Source organism: Emydura macquarii, unplaced genomic scaffold (genome assembly GCF_026122565.2).
Source record: "Emydura macquarii macquarii isolate MOO-44397 ecotype Brisbane River unplaced genomic scaffold, CSIRO-AGI_Emac_v2 contig_2805, whole genome shotgun sequence".
Taxonomy (NCBI): Eukaryota; Metazoa; Chordata; order Testudines; family Chelidae; genus Emydura; species Emydura macquarii.
In genome coordinates, this window is record NW_027132942.1 from 3,521,485 (window position 1) to 3,535,091 (window position 13,607).

Genomic DNA, 13,607 nt, shown 5'->3' on the forward strand with positions numbered 1-13,607 from the left:
TTGTCAGGATCCTGAACTCGACCATCTCGTGGTCACTGCTGCCCAGGTTACCACCCGCTTCTACTTCCCCTGCCAGTTCTTCCCGGTTTGTGAGCAGCAGGTCAAGAGAAGCACGGCCCCGAGTCGGTTGCTCAAGCACTTGCACCAGGAAGTTGTCTGCAACACTGTCCAAAACCTTCCTGGATTGTCTGTGCTGGGCTGTGTTGCTCTCCCAGCAGATGTCGGGGCGATTGAAGTCCCCCAGGAGAACCAGGTTCTGTGAACTGGAAACTTCCATGAGTTGTCAGAGGAAAACCTCGTCTGCCTCATCCTCCCGGTCGGGTGGTCTAGAGCAGACGCTCACCACGACATCACCCTTGCTGCTCTCGCCTCAAAACTTCACCCAGAGACTCTCAACAGGCTTCTCTCCAGTTTCATGCTGGAGCTCTGAGCAGTCATACACATTTAATGCAGCTACATGTAAATGTACACACCTAGGAACAAAGAACGCAGGCCCTACTTCCAGGCTGGGGGCCTCGCTCCTGGGACGCAGGGACGCTGAAAAAGATTTTGGAGCTGTGGCGAAGAATCATCTGAACATGATCCCCCGGGGTGAGCCCATGGCTGAAAGAACTAAAGCCACCCTGGGACGCATACCAAGGAATCTCAGCTAGACGGCGAGAGGTTATTTTACCTCTGCATGTGGCACTGGAACAACGGCAGCTGGAATCCTGTGCCCAGTTCGGGTGCCCATCATTCAAGAAGGATGCTGATAAATGCGGAGAGTTCAGAGAAGAGCCATGAGAATGGGGGATGCCAGCTTAGAATCATGGACGAAAGGAACCGCAAGAGGTCCTCCAGCCCAGCCCAGCCCCCTGTGCTGAGGCAGGGCCAAGTAAACCTAGACTGTCCTTGACAGATGTTTGTCCAGTCTGTCCTTAAAAACCTCCAGTGGCGGGGATTCCACAGCTCCTTGGAAGCCTGGACCAGAGCGTGGCAACCCTCAGAGTTAGGAAGTTTTATAACTATCTAACCTACGTCTCCCTGGGGGTGACTGAAGCCCATCCCTTCTTGCCCTGCCGTCAGTGGCCATGGAGAACAAACTGATCACAGTCTGCTTTAGAACAGCTCGGCATGCTTTGGAAGACTGTTCTCAGCTCCTCCCTCAGCCTTCTTTTCTCAAGACTAAACAGACCCAGGTTTTTTTTTAAAACCTTTCCTTAGAACTCAGGTTTTCGAAACTTTTGATGATTTTTTTTGCTGTCCTCTGAACTCTCCAATCTGTCCGCTTCTTTCCTAAAGTGCGGGACCCGGAGCTGGACACAGCACTCCCGAAGAGCCTTCACCTGTGCACGTAGCGAGGGACAGTTACCTCCCGTGTCTTATAGACAACACTCCTGTTAATCCCCCCCAGGATGATATTAGCCTTTTGTGCAGCAGCAGCACATTGTTGACTCGTCTTCAATTTGGGATCCAGTATAACCCTCAGACCCCTTGCAGCAGTACCACCATCGGGACAGTTATTCCTCAGTGCGTAGCTGTGAATTTTATTTTTTGATTTCTATGTGTAGTACTTTGCACTTGTCTTTATTGATTTTCATATTGTTGCTTTCCAGTTCTCCGATCTGTCAAGGTCGTTTTGAATTCTAATCATAGAATCCTAGAAGATGAGGGGTGGAAGGGCCCTCAGGAGGTATCTAGTCCAACCCCCTGCTCAAAGCAGGACCAACCCCAGTTAAATCATCCCAGCCAGGGCTTTGTCAAGCCTCCAAAGTGCTTGCAACCCCTCCCAGCTTGGTGCCATCTGCAAATTTTATAAACACTCTCCCCTCCATTATCCAAATCATTAATGAAAATGTGGAAAAGTAGCGGACCCAAGACTGACTCCTGCAGGAGCCCTCTAGAAACAAACCGCTCAGTTAGACAGCGAACCATTGAAAACTACTCTGTGAGTATGGTCTTTCAACCCATTTTGCACCCACCTTATAGTAATGTCATCTGGACCACGTTTTTCTAGTTTGCTTATGAGAATGGCATGTGGGACTGTGTCAAAAGCGTGACTGAAATCAAGATATATCACGTCTACAGCTTCTCCCAAATCCACAAGATCAGTAACAGTGTCGAACAAGGACATTGGGTTGGTTTGGCATGACTTGTTCTTGACAAATCCATGCTGCCTATTCCTTATGACCCTGTCATCCTCGGTGCTCACAAACTGATTGGTTAATAATTCGTTTCAATATTTTGCCAGGTTAGGCTGACTCTATAATTCCCCAAGCCCTTTGAAAGATAGGTATGTTTGCCCTTCTCCAGTCCTCTGGGACCTCTTCTGCTGTCCTCCAGGAGTTCTCAAAGATAATTGCTAATGGTTCTAATTACTTCAGCTAGTTCCTTACATACCTTAGGATGAGTTTCATCAGGTGCCACCAGCTTGAATACATCTGTTCTCTAAATATTCATTAACATGTTCTGTCCCTATTCTGGCTTGCATTCCTCCCCCCTTTAAGTACTGTTAATTGTGCTAAGTACCTGCTCACAAGTTACCTTTGTAATGAGATTGAAGCAAAATGGGCATTAAACACCTGAATGTGCTTGATCTCATCCATTGTTAGTCCCCCTTCCCTACTGAGTAGAAGGCCTAGTCTTTTCTCTTTCTCTTGCTCCTAATGTATTTATAAAACCTTTTCTTGTTGCTTTTGTATGTCCCTTGCCAGGTGTAACTCATTGTATGCCTTAGCCTTGCTGATTTTATCACGACCGGCTTGTGCTTTTCTTTTTTACTCCTCCATAGCCATTTGTCCATGTTTGCACTTTTTGTAGGATCCCTTTTTTGATTTTTTCAGGTCATTCAAGAGCTCTGGAGGGAGTTATACTGGCCTTTTATTGTTCTTCCTGTCTTCCCCTCCCACCAGGATAGTGTGCTGTTGCACCTTTAATATTGTCTCCTTGAGAAGCGGCCAGCTCTCCTGATCTCCTTTATCCCTTCGATGTTCTTCCCATGATGGGACCTGACCTGCCAGTTCTCTGTGTTTGTTAAAGTCTGCTTTTTGGAAGTCCACTGTCCTTATTCTGCTGCTCTCATGCCTTCCTTTCCTTAGCATCATGAAACCCGTCAATCATTTCATCATCACTTTCCCCCACATTTACTTCCAACTTCAGATTCACCACCAATTTCTCCCTGTCAGTCAGAATCACGCCTGAAGAGATTGTGTCACTGGTTACTTCCTCCCCTTCTGAAACCAACAGTAGTCCCCAACACAGTCCAAAAACTGCACTGAGATTTTTTGTTTTGCCATTTGACTTCCCCAGTGGATGTCTGGGTAAAATCCCCCCATTATTACCGTGGCTTGTGTTCTGGATATTGCTGTTTGTTCTAGAGATGCCCCCTCTGCCGGATTTGGTGGTCTGTAGTGGATCCCTCCCATAACAGTACCCCTGTTTTTTCCCTCTTTTATCTTCACCCCAGAGACTTTCAACCGGCCTGTCTCTCACCCGCTGCAGGGCCTCAGAACAAGTTTATACAGTCTTGCTGCATAACGCAACCCCTCCTCCTTTTTCCCTCTGCCTCTCCTTCTTGAGCAAGCTGAACCTCTTGATACCAATATTCCAGTCAAGAGATTGGTCCCATGAAATCTCGGTGATGCCATTTAAATCATAATTTATCATATGGACTAAGACTTCCTGTTCTTCCTGTTTGTTCTCCATGCTCCTTGCATGTGTCTATAGACATCTAAGACGTTGAGCAGCTTCCCCCACTTGTTGCTCCGATGACCCTGTTCTAATTTTCCATTTCCCCCTCCCCCAACGTTTAGCCCTGCGTTAAGGTCCCCTTTTTGTATATACCTACATGAGGGGTTTTGTCACCTGCCCCCTCTGAACCTCGTTTAAAATCCTCCTCGTCGCACATAGCACCACTATGTCATTCACGGTGATGGATTTTTTCATACTCCCGCCCAAAATATTTGTGAGGGCAAAACTTTACAGCGCAGACCTGGCTGTAGGTTGTAAACTGTTTGGGGCAAGGACTGGCTTTGTGTTCTGCGATTGTGCAGCACCGAGAATAGCAGGGGGCCTGGTCCATCGTTAACAGCCCTAGGCCCTGCAGCAACCCATCGTAAATAAGAAGAATGAGAAATCAAGGTAGGCCAGGGGTGTTGATCTCCTGGACACTGGGCTGGTTCCAGCCCCTGGTGCGTTTCAGATGGCAGATGCTCAGCTCTCAGCTTGAAAATGGCTGTTTCTGGCCTTCACGTTTGCAAACTCAAAACGTGAGCGGAGTGTAACTGACACAGGGATGTCTGCCGGAGTCTGCAGCCAGCCTGAAAAACCGGCTCTCCAGGCTGAACTCCCCCACTTCCTACTGGTTTATCGGGGTGCCCCTGTCAGCATGAACCACTTCACTGCTGATCATTCAGCAGACGGACGGGAGGGCAGCTGAGCCCCCGCTAACAGGGAGGGTGAAGTTTGGGAGCTAGTGCGGGAAGAGAAAGGAGAAGGAACCGGGGAGAGAGGCTGGCGAAGGGAGAGAAACAAAGGGGTGCCTGACGTTGGGCAGAGCTGTATTGTCAAGGCCCTAGGCTATTTCTGCATCAGTGAGTGACCCACTGTGAACTGGAAGGAGGCAGGGTCCTATGTGTGTATCCCCTCATCATCCTCTATTAAACCTGGAATTCAGCCACCTGCACAGCTGAGCTGGTCCCTCCCCCGGGCCTGGGTGGCTGTGGTTCAGCTGCTCTTCACTGCAAGCTACACCAGGCAGGTGCTTTGAGATCCTCCTGAGGACAGCCAGGCAGCCACCGTAACACCCACGCAGGGGAAATTCATTCCCCAGTTTCTCTGGCATGGAGCGTCCCCTGCTAGCGCAGGCTGGCTGATTGCTTCACAGCCAGCGCCGGTCAGGGGACAGGTAGTCCTGGGCGGGATCCTGGCCTGCAGTCTGTCCCACGGGGCTTGCCAAGGTTGCCACAGACTCAAGCCATGGGGCGGCCTGTAAGTGGCGGTTGGGCCTGGCCCTAAATCACACAGCGGGCCCTGCAGCGTTGTCCGAATGAGAAGATGGAGGGAGGTAGGTGCAGATGCTCCACAGGAAATCAACGGGAGTCAGGAGTCTGAATACATTTGAGGCTCTTCTGGGCCTGACTGAAGTGGATCTCACACGCGCCCCCTGGTATTCATTGGGATATTATCCCCCAGCAGCTCCAGCCCTTCACCCTGCTTCTAACAACACTGCAACATGCTGCTGGGCTTTGTGGTGGCCGCCCAATTGTGTATTGCAGAAGGTGGGGCGGTGGTTTGGGCTGGTGGGATAAACACATTAGCTGGAGGTTTCTGCTAAAACCATCAACAGTGAGACAATTAACGGCCTGTTGAGCTAAGTGGGGCAGTTCACAGCTGACCCTGCGAGGTGTTCCTTCCTTCTGGCTCGGTCTGTGCAGACCTCACTGCGCTGGTTCGCACCTGCTTACACCTTAGACCTCAGGTTTTTAAAACCAAAGCCCGGATTTCGGTGCAGCGTTTCCCCAGCCTGGATCCTGGGCTCCAAGGCACCCTGCTACAGACCGTGCATTTCCGGCTGCTCAGGCAAGATGCAGCCAGGGCTAACCCCACTGGAGCAAGCCCTTATCCCAGTGGCTGCCTGCCTGCGATGCTCCTCAGTGTCCGCGGGGGGGGGGTCTGATTTGGTTCGCCCGGTAACACGGCAGCCCGGACACTGAGGCCCAGCCCCGCTCTTGAATTTAGGGTCCTCACAACACTCTTGCTCTGAGCCACCAGGCCTTTCTATTTCGCAAGGGGTGGGTAATAGGACCTGGGAGGACGTGGGGGGGTCCTCTCGAACGTTACCCCCCGAGTAAACTTGACCTAAACCTTTAACCCCATTCCCTCTCGTCCTCCACCGGCTTGTGGAAGGGAGGGTCTCTTGGGAGGACATGTGCACTTTGGGGCGTGGGGGGTGCTGGCATGGAAACCCATGTTGGAACACACCCAGACCCACACTCTGTTCATCCATCCCGTCTGCCCTCGTACCCACAGTGCGGCCCAGCCCCCCAGCACTGCCCAGCCCCTCTGCAGGGTGAAGGCCCTTCCCCCATGTCTCCCACCCGCCTGTCCTTCCCCCTGGGGCCCTCGCTGTCTGCCATTGCAGTTTCCCCTCCACCATCAGCTGAGTCCATCTCCCCCCGGCACTGCGGGACACCCCTCAGCACCCGAAGGCTTTGCTCAGCGGTGTCCGGTCCCATGGGCCCGCCCCGCCTTCCTCGCCAGCCTGGGCCCCAGCCCTCCCTGAGCGGGTGAGCGGCTCCCCTCTGAGGATGCGGCTCAGCCCCATCCGACCAGCCGCCCGGCCAGAGCCCCCCCCTCCCTGCACACCCGCCCCCATCCCCTCTGCCCCTCTCCACGCCAGCGCTCAGCTGTCTGTCGTGACTCACAGCCGCGCACATCTGAACCTCTGTCCTCCTTGCGGAGGAGGCGGAGTGCAAACAGGGCCCAGCCAGGCGGGCGGGGGTTATCTGGGGCCCAGCGCTGGCACGTCCCGGTGTGTGACTAAGCTGCGATAGGGCCAGGTGCAAACTCCACGCAGGGAGACAGGCTGCGCGTTATCGCTCCCCCGGTGCCCAAAGCCAAATGTTTCCCCAGGGCGGGGCAGCTCCCGCGTGCCAGTGCGATGGCCAGGGCCCTGGTAGCGCAGCGCGGGCGCCGAGCAGCGTGGGGCACGGCGGAACGACTGCCAGGAACAGCCGCGCGCCCCGCAGCGTGCCAGGCGCCGACACCCCCAGCGTTCCTCCAAGGGACGCCTGCCAGGGGTCGGACTGGAGCCGCTGGGAGGCCGCCCCACCCCAGCGCCAGCGCTCCCGTCCCCCATGGCGTCTCCTGCCCCACTCCCCTCCTGCTGGGAGAGGCTGGAGCTGGGGGTGCCAGCCCCCCCACAGCCAGGGATCTCAAACCCTGTCCTGAAGAGGAGGTGCTGGCCGTCGGCTCAGGGGAGCCGGGAAGAGCGGTAGCTAAGCTCCAGGGAACAAGGGAAGCCACTTTACCAGCCTGCGCGGCCCAGGTGGGTGCTAGACCCATAGCAATCTGGGGCGGCAGGGTCCATCTAGACCTCAGCTCTCAGATTCTTCCCTTCGGCTGGGATCTCGCTTTCCAGCCAGGCTCCAGAGCCCCCCAGGTCTGGGCCCAGCTCAGAACATGGGGTATCCCGGCGCTGGAGGCCATGGGACTCGGCCACAAGAGAACTGACGTTCCAGGGGACCCACCAGACAAGAATCCCTGCTGCCTGCCAGTCCAGCTGGGCAGCTCTGCCCTTCGGGGGTGGCACTGCCCTTAACGCATGGCGGGTGGGGACCAGCAGCGGGTGGGAGTGATCCAGCCAGCACAGAGCTGCCGTGAGGGGCCCAGGAGACGGGGACTGGGAGAGGAGGCTGTCCCTTCTAGGCGCTGGCTGGGACCCATGCCACACCAGCAGCTGTTCCCTGATGCCCAGCCCGGGCACGGGATGGGTTGGTGGGTCTCACTGCAGATGCCGGCACTGGGCAGCATCAGCGGAGGGGCCAAGCATGGTGTGGGCCTGGACCCTGCTCTCTGGTACATCCGCAGCAGCGTGGGGGCGCAGGGCCCAGCACCTGGGGGAGCCCTGCCGGCTCCATCGTCTGTTCAACCTGGAGCCTTTTAACAGCTCCCTGTCCCCACTTGAGCAAAGCACGAGCATGCTTCTCCGGGCAGAGGCCAGCCCGGGGGGCTGTCCTTGGAGCCGCCGAGGACCAGGTGGGTGGGGGCTGGGACAGCCCGGAGAGGACGAGGCGTCGATCTGCCCTAGAGAGAGGCCCAGGCTTCGCAGGTGCAATGCTTTCAGGTGACCGGTGCGGGGCTCCCCGGGCGTGGAGGAGACCAGCCACAAAGGGACGTGATTTCTCCTCCTTTCGCCAACACACACACACACACAGATCTACCTGCCGCACACAGAGACACCGGCCCACAGCCCTTCTCCCCGCTCACACCCCGCAGGCTGCATTCCCAGCGCCCGCAGCACCGCAGCCTCTCAGTGTGGTGCAGAACGGCTCAGAGAACACGGCTGCCTCTCCCCTCGCCCCACCGCTACGCCGCTCGCTTCAAGGGGCCTGTTTTCATTTCGTCAGCCCCAGTTTCAAATGCGGCTCCTAGGTTAGGGGGTGCTGTCTGCGCTGGTCACCCACGTGCCGTCCAACGACTCGAACAAGGGACTGGGACACAGGACTCTGGGGGTCTATCCCCACTGAGACGCTGCATGACCCTGGGCAGGCCACGACCCCCTGCTTCCCCCCCCCCCCCCTGGGCGCGCCTCAGTGGTGCTGGCTGTCAAATGAGGATTACATGGGCTGTAAAGCTGCAGCCTTGGAAATCCTCAGCTGCCAGGAGCAAGGCAATTGCAAGGGGCTGTTCCAGGTCCCGAACGACTCGTGGATTTCCCAGCACAGGGCACCTTTCTGGCAGACGCCCGGTACTCAGCCAGGAGGGGTGGGCTGGGTGTGGGACTCCCGGGGCTGGGTAACGCAGGGGGCTCCCTTCTGGGCTCTAAAACATCGGCCTGGTGGCGTCGCACTCCAGGGAGCGAAGGAGGAAATGGCGCGGCGGGGCTCCAAGTTCGTGGTCTCTCAGCTACTCCAGATGAAATGGGCGCCGGGCACAAGTCAGCCATGCGTCTCCAGCCGCCTGCCCGGCAAACAGAGCCGGTGCTGGGCACTCAGGCTGGCCCCTTTCCTCCCAGGTGTCCCCCCCCCGCCTGCTCCAAAGACACCACAGGGCAAAGCCTGCTGTGGGCTTGCCCAGGTGTGACTGTCAGGGGCGCAGCGGTTCTCTCGCTGATCCACAGGAAGGACGAGCCCCAGCTGCCTCTCCCTCCTGGTCAGGCTCTGTGGGGAGCTCACAGGAGTAAAAACCTGCCCAGCCCCTCAAACCAGGCGGTCCGATTCTGCTCTGCCCAAAGCTCTGAGTACAAAGGTGTCGTGTTCACCCGGGCCCTTTCCTGGCCGCTCTGCGCCTGCAATGCCGGCTTTGAGCGGCCGGACGCAGGCCTGGCTGGCTCCCGCGGGCCCCGGCTCTGAACCTCGGGCTCACAATCCGCCTGGGAACACACACAGCGCTGGCTGTGACACAGACCTGCTGGACGTGCCCGCCCGCTCGAGTGCCAGCACTTTACTCGTGTGCAGCTGCTGCCAAAGTTAACAGCTCAGGTGCCCACGACTCCCTCAAGTGCCTCCTTCAACTACAGGAGCCGGGCATTTCCCGGAGTCTGGGCTGGCGTGGCGCTGAGCTCCCCTCGCCCCCCCCAGATCTCCCTGGGAAAACCCACAGGGCCCAGTCCCGCCAGCCGCTGCCACTGCCTTAAGTGCAGGATCGTGCCCGGTGGGGGCAATGACTTGGCTCCTGTGGGCTGTTTCTCTTTTGGGGGGTTTCCTCTGGGTCTCTCTCGCTCCCGCTCTCCTCCCTGCCTGGGCCTGGCTGGTGGCCCTCCAGGAGATGCGCTGCAGCGCAGGTCAGAGGAGGAGCAGGATGCTCTGTCCTTGCCTCCCGGTATAAGAATCGGTCCCCTCGGCCTCCCCTGTAGTTAGACCCCTGGAACCAGACGGGTAGAAGGGACCGCGAGGGCCAGCTAGTGTAATGCCCCCGCCAAGCTGCAGGATTCGCTGTGTCTAACCCGTCCAGGACAGGTGCTGTCCAGCCACCTTTGGAAAACATCCAGTGAAGGAGCTTCCACACCCTCCCCAGCGTCTGTGCCGCTGTCCGACTGTGCGTGTCGTTAGGAAGCTTTAATCTGGATCTGCTGGGCTGTAGTGTGAACCCATTGCCTGTGGGGAGAGAGAACAACTTTTCCGCAGCTGTTTTATGGCAGCCTTGCGACCACGCCCCCCCTTCCTCGCCGCCTTGCCACGCTGAACACACCCAGCTCCGTCAGCCGTTGCTCCCATGGCTTGCCTTCCAGCCCTTGGCTCGTCTTTGTCACGTGCCGCTGGATCCTTCCCACACACCGCTGCCCACAGCTGGACACAGAACTCCGGCTGAGGCCCAACCCCTGCCGAGTGGAGCGGGACCGGCACCGCGCAGGAGCCGCATGCTGGGCCTGTCCATGCAACCCCAGTCGCATTCGCTGTTTTGGCTGCAGCCGCGCGTTGCTGCCCGTGTTGAAGTCGCGATGCACCGGATCCGGCTCAGCACTGCTGCTCCACGCCCGTTCCCCCCACCCTGCGTCTGGTTTGTCATCCCTACGCGTAGCACTTTACATTGGGCTTTGCTGAGCTTCATTTTCTCATGTTGCCCAGTTCTCCAATGTATCACGATCCCTCTGAATTTTAGCTCCATCCTCCCCAGTGCTGGCAACCCCCCCGCCCCCCGCCCCCACCCCAGTTTGGGTTGTCTGCAGACATGATCCCTCTGCTCTGTAGCCCTGGGACCCAGCACAGAGCCCTGCTTGCACCCAGCCTCCAATCCGACACCGTCCCCGCCACAGCTACTCTGGCTGCATTCGGTGGGGCTGACGCCTGGATTCCCCCAGCCCCAGCTGGGCCCCTCGATGGAAAGGGGCAGTGGCTCTGGGGAAGAGCAGGATACGCACGGCCTTCCTCACTCCGCCCGGCTACTGCAGGGAATCCCTCAGCCCCTCCCTGGGCCTCAGCGTGTGAGCCAGGAGCCCTGGATTCCCAGCACAGCCTGTGGCTCAGCTGAGCCTCCCCATTATCTGGGTAAATCCCTGCCATCCCCTGCCCCACCCCTCCCGGACGGGCCGGTGTCAGCTGGAATCCCAGCACCTGGCAAGACTCTGGCTGTCGTTGGGGGAGCCGCGGGCATGAATGGCAGAGCCCAGGGATTTCTCACGGGGGCAGCGGCCCATTTGCTCCCTGCCCCGTGCCTGGACTCCTGGGCAAAGGGGGGAGCTGATGGTGCTTGGCAATGGGCTGAGTTTTCCACTGAGCTCCTCACTCGGTTTCCTTCTGGGAGGAAACAGGCCAAGTCCGACTCCTTCGCCGCGGGGGTGGGAAGGCAAAACAGGGACACGTGACTCTGGGCAGGAGCTGGAAGCTGGGCTGACCTGCCAAGCCGTCAGATGGTGCATGGGTTGGGGTTTGCACTTTGCCTGCCCTACCACAGAGCCACAGCACCCTGCCCGCCCCTGGGCATTCGCCCATTTCCTCCCTCACCCTGTCACCCCCCAGCAGCTTCTCCTCCGCTCCAACCACGGGGTCTAGGGCAGTGAATGCTGGATCTAGCCTGGTGCTGGCTCAGCCAAAGGGCACATGCAGCAGGAACGTGGGGGATCCTTCGCCATCTGCGGAGAGACCTGGGGTCCCCCTGCAGATCGGGGCAGAGACACAGAGGGGAAAGAGCTCATGAGTGCAGGGGAGTAGCAAAATGGGGGTGAATTACCAAAGGAGCTGGGGTTTGCTCAGGGAATCCGCAGCTTTTCTGCTTTATGGGGCTGGTTCAAATTCAGCGGGACTCCTTCGTTAAGAACAAATGAAACCCTTCGTGGTGATCTGTGTTGCAGCCACAGCAACGCCCCTCCGAGCAGCCATGTACCAACGCAGAGGCAGTCTCTGCCCTGAAGAGCCGGCAGGCGGACTAGTCAAAGAAAGGCTAGTAGCCCTACGTGAGGCCCAGAGCCATCCCGCGTCACTCAGGGTCTCCCAGGGAAGCTGTGGTGGAGGTGGGAACTGGACCCAGCTTTCCCAAGTCCCAGCCCTGAGCCCTGCCCACAGACCATTGGGTCTCATAACATTTTTGACCCTACATTGCAAAGGAAAGTATGGCAGAGCAAGATGGCAAGCTCCTGAATGGCTCCCGAGAGGCCTGAGCAGAGAGGCTGGAGACGGACTGTGGGGGCTGGCACCCCCCTCACCGCTGGGGCGGCTGCATCCCATTCTGGGCTGAAGCACGTCGCCAGCTGCTGGTTTTGCTCAGTGGATAGACAGGATGGCAGGCCGCCGGGCTGGTGCCGGGCTGCGAATCTCCAGCTGGCCACACCCCTCCCGTGTTTGGAAGGCACTGCTCGTGCTGTTTTGGTGCTGTGTCAGAATGCCACGGGAACAAACCCAGCACTGCATGGCCGGAGCCTGGCATTTCTGCCTGTGGGCACCTCCCCATGCAAATGAAGGAAAAAGTGCAGGCCGGGCGTTGTGCTTCCCTCCCCAGCACTGCTGGACAGGGCCAAGGGATGACGAAAGGGGACCAGGAACTGGTTTTTCTCCCAGCAGGATTCAGCTCTGATCTCACAGGGGAAGTCACTTTGGCTTCCCACATGCCTGGGACAGCAAGCACCCAATCCAGCTGTTCCAGTGTTGCAGGAAGGTGGTAGAAACCCAGCTTACCCTGGAAATAAAAACCCTGCACGAACGCTTACACACCCCTTTCCCTGGAAATAAACCCCAGAGCCGGAGATTATATACACATACACAACCCAGCTGGTTTGGCCGGCCTGACTCATCGCTTAGTCAAACAGCCCACACCTTCCCTTCGCAGTCATCAGCTTGACATTGCTGAACAAGTCCCTGGAGAATTTGCACCAGTATTGGAGGTTTCACCCGCAGTCCTGCTTCTTGTCCAGCCGGCTGGGCGCTCGGTGCAGGTGCCCTAGAGCAGGCAGGCAGGGAAATCCCCTGAGCCAGGCATACTGGATCACGGCTGGCCCATTCAGGGCAGTCAGGGGCAGGGAGCCTGCCTCCATTGGGATGGGGGAGCTGTCAATTGTGCTGGAGGGGGGTTTGAAGCATATGCCCACACTGCCCCTGCTCACAGAAATGCCCCATTTTAGATGCCCGCGCCCCGCACCGGTGGTGAGCAGAGAGGCAGAATGGAACAGGGAGGGCAGGGAAGGACATGCAGGAAGGACAAATCCCTGGCACCCCAGGCTCTGCCTGAACTCCACAGCTAATGAATGTACCGGAGGGCCCCGGGCCTGACCGTGCTCTTCTCCAGGCCCCTGCCCTTGTCTGCTGAGACCCTGGCAGAGTCACGGCAGCCACCCGGAGATCCACCGATACACAGCACCCTCCTCCGTGGGCTGGGAGACCCTCTGAGGAGGAAAGGCAGCCACTGTCCCAGTCACGAGGCTAATGGCAGGGGAGCTGGGCAGAAATCCCCTGCAGGCTGGGCCTGGCTCAGCCGCTGTTCTGCAGAGCTGGGCCCACTCGAGTTTCCTGGGGCCAGGACTCCCACAGCAGCCGGCGTTACGGGACTCCTGGGCTTCTGCCTCTGGAAGGAGCTGGATTTAGCTGCTGCTCCAACCTTTCTGAGTGAAGAGGCCAGCCCCAGGCGGGCTAAGGAAAGGAGCCACATGGTCCATGCACCCCACCCTAGCCAGGTACCAGGTGCACCCCAGGTCTGCACAGGTGCATTGACACGCAGGAACCAACACGCAGAGGGAGAGACGCAGCGAGAAAGGGGAAGGCTGCAGCTCTTAACCCAGCCCTGGCAGAGTGCGTGTCTAGTCTCTGCTGTGAGCTGGAAACCCTGGCGAGCACATGCTGCCCTTGGCCTACTCTGCCCCGGGGTGTGTGTGTGTGTGTGTGTGTGTGTGTGTGTGTGTGTGTGTGGTTTCACATCCCTGAATGTCACTGCTGGGTGCAGAGGGGAATCACCCACCCTGTGTGTAGTAGGCTGGCAGA